This window comes from Elephantulus edwardii, unplaced genomic scaffold (assembly GCF_000299155.1).
Source record: "Elephantulus edwardii isolate Elephantulus edwardi_28Jun2011 unplaced genomic scaffold, EleEdw1.0 scaffold00194, whole genome shotgun sequence".
Lineage (NCBI taxonomy): Eukaryota > Metazoa > Chordata > Mammalia > Macroscelidea > Macroscelididae > Elephantulus > Elephantulus edwardii.
In genome coordinates this window covers 5,444,116-5,447,435 of record NW_006399944.1, presented here as the reverse complement: position 1 = coordinate 5,447,435, position 3,320 = coordinate 5,444,116, and the positions used below count along the sequence as shown (strand labels likewise).

The window sequence follows — 3,320 nt, the reverse complement described above, 5'->3', positions numbered from 1 at the left end:
AGAGGAAGGCCCTCTATGAGGTGGATTGATTCAGTGACTGGGATAATTGGGATGGGAGTGTCAGGGACAGTGCGGTTGGCACAGGACAGAGCGGAGTTTAGGGCTGTTGTACATAAGGTCATTATGAGTCGCAAGCGACTCGAAGGCACATAACAACAACAACAACGGAGACTATGCTCATAATGGGCTAACACAATGATTAGAAAAGCCAATTTTCAAGGATTCTGACACCTCAATATCATTTTGGTTTTTAACAATCTTCAGGAAAATTTTATTTGAATATGATATTAATGATACTGTTTGCTAGTTCCCACCTTCTACTGGATCATATTTTTTTGCAGTAAGAACAAATAGGGATCTCTTCCAATCAGTTGGTCATATAGCAGGCCTAGTAAGCAAGCACACAACACACTAGCATCATAGCACAGACACTAGGCCAAAGGTGAGGTGCATTCCATTGATATGGAGAGGGACTTGGACCTCAGAAGGTCTCAGAAACCTCACATTTGCCTGCAACAATTATAACAGATACATGTGTAAGACATATGTTCGCTGATCTGAATGTTTCCATAGTTTCATTAAGGAATACAAAAAGAGTGTTAAAAACCAAAGCACTTGAGCATTTTATTACTATACACAAACTCTAAAAGACAGAGGAACTGAAAATCCCACAGTAGAAATGAACTAAATATAATGTAATGAAGTACTATATGGCACACAAGATGCATGCATGAAACACTATGCATATGAATGATAAAAATATTAATGAGACAAAGAAATAGGGGAACTAGAAGAAGATAAGGGGAATCTACAAATAAGTATTTGCCACACAGGAGAATGTTGTATAGATATGGTGGAGTCCTGCTGCCCACCATGGATTGTGGTTATGGATTGAGGAAGTTGGACCTGGGAGAAGTAGCCTGGTAGGTCGTCCTGTTCACTTGCTTACGGATTTTCCAAAAGGTGAGTACAGTGGGCATGGGGTTGTATTTTCTTCTATTAAATGAACATAGAGGGCTGAAGCATGAATATTGGAGCTTTATATTTCAACAAAGATAAATCACAAACACTTTCTTTGCTCTGAGTCTGAACAACTCTTTAGAAGCCCTTTCTGGAAAAAGCAAGGAGCTTTTAGGAATGCTACAAGATCCAAGAGCACTTGGCAAGAGGGTAGTAAAACCTAATTATGCTTATTCTGGTTCCTTGGTGGTAGAAGGGGCCTTCATTCAGCATGTTAGGTTTAGGGAGCACCTATGCCTTAACTCTTCAAGCTGGCCTTCCTATAGAGCACCTGAAGTAGCCCAGTACCATATAAGGAGGTCTCCTTGGGGGAAACTATTAGTTTCTTCCACAGCTCACCATAGTCCCCACTTTCATACCCTAGCACAGGTTTCACTGCATTCACACATCATCCTCAGCCTCCTCAGCTTCTGTAAAAAGTCTTCAGGTGATCAATAAGGGGACTGCATAGTCAAAGCTAACTTCAGCAGGGCTCTGCTATCACCACCTGGTTCCTTCTCTGGCTCCTTTCCTCTTGATCCTCAAGCTGAGGGACAAGTGTGACCCACTGAGTTCTCTGACACTTGTAGCAAGTTCCTCATGGCACTTTGGGGAGTAGACCACGCCCAGGAGTCCCTCCTCCTCAGGCCACACGTGCAGAGATGCCTTTCAGCCTCCTTGCTGCCAGGATATTTCACAGAAATGCACACAGCACGTAAACACGGACATTGTATTATCTTCCAAAGTGAGAAAACGGTTCCTGCAGTACCACGTTCAGGAAACGCGGTTTTCTATTGAGTTTAGCTTAAGTCCACCCTATAGGATGGTGGCTGAGCGCTTTCAGACAACTCCTTCCCAGTGAGCAGGACTTCAAAGGCACCCAGAAGTGCAGGCTCTACTTGAGGTGGGGGCTTCCCTAGAGCACTCAGTAGAAAGTTTCAGCTTCCCACAGGGCAAACAGGGGTGAGGGCGGTCATTTTCTCCTTCGATGGCTCAGATGATTGTTGTGTCAGAACTTGACCCTCCTGCAGGTTTTCAGAGGCCCAGGAGGAGATTGCCTGTCCTTCTCAGGCAGAACAGCTTGCTCCAGAGCAAGGGGAGTAGGTGGAGGAAGGAAAATGAAAGCATAGGAATTGTCTAAAGCTGGTAACATCTCTACAGACTCCTATGCCTTCCATATTTCCATATAATCTTGCCCTGTCCCCCTTAAAACTCAGGAGAATAGGATATTGATACGAATCCCCACGCCCCCTCACCCCGCCCGCCACGCACACTTTGCTCCATCCTGGCCTACGCCCCCACCTAGCGGTTTAAACTCGCCTGCTTACACGCCTTCTGTTTAGATTTCCAGATGGGTGCTGCAGGTTTGCGAAATAGTGAAGTCTGATTGGGCACCAGATATGGGTGGGTAGGGTGAGCAGGAGAAGGCTCCTTTAAACCAGGTACAAAACAAGCTTCAGTTTTGCCCCGCAGTGCTGTCTGCTGCCCGCAAGAGCAGTGAACTGGGAAAGAAGTGCATCCATTAGGAGCTTGGCTGGGGCAACCCAAACAGCTTCAAATGGATGGATGTCTTTGGAGCATGGCCACCTTAGTTAAAGGCACGCCTCACACTCTAAATATGTTTTAGTTTCTTCATAAAACTCAATGTTGTATGAAACTATCCAAATTTATTTTTTAAGTCTGTCTGCCTCTTTTGGAAGATAAATTGCTTTTAAATTGGGTCTTGGGTCTGCTCCTGGGCCTTCATACCTGTGATGTGTCCAGCATGGTGTAGGCATTCTATTTTGTGTCTGTCTGGCTTAAAGACCCAGGAATTAAGGAGACTTAAACTTGAGCTACTAACCAGCTTTGCCACTTCGAGTAAAAAGCCCTTCTCTGAAAGGCTCTCAAGTCAATTTCCTCTAAAACTGTATGGATGAGCTAGATAATGTCTGGCTCTGAGATCAATTATATACTATTGGATTCATTCTGTGTGCCAAACACAGGGCTGCAAACAGGTTCACTCTGGTTTGACTCCCTTTGGAGAATTGAATTTCCACCCCTGGGAGAGATTGAGTGAAAATCTAAATTTTAACATGCTCCTCAGGTGACTGATTTAAAATCTGTTCCAAATACTGAGCTGGGCGTGGGGGACTGTGGTATAAATCATTCTGTTTTCAGCCTGAAAAGACTTGTCCCTTCCCGGTGCTTTTCCTTAATCTTTGATTTGTACCTCTACTCAGTGTTCTGCATTTGCTTCTGTCACTATCAGAAGTTGAGGGCGAGAATCCCAGCACCAGGTAGTTGGGACCCAGGGACTAAAATTGCTTATGGCGCTTATG

The 3,320-nt window shown here is 44.5% G+C and overlaps 1 pseudogene; it reads right to left on the bottom strand.

Annotated features, from left to right (window-relative positions):
* LOC102857886 overlaps positions 1–2,766 on the bottom strand; it is a 119,603-nt pseudogene extending 116,837 nt beyond the window's left edge.
* Positions 2,767–3,320: the final 554 nt, after the last annotated feature.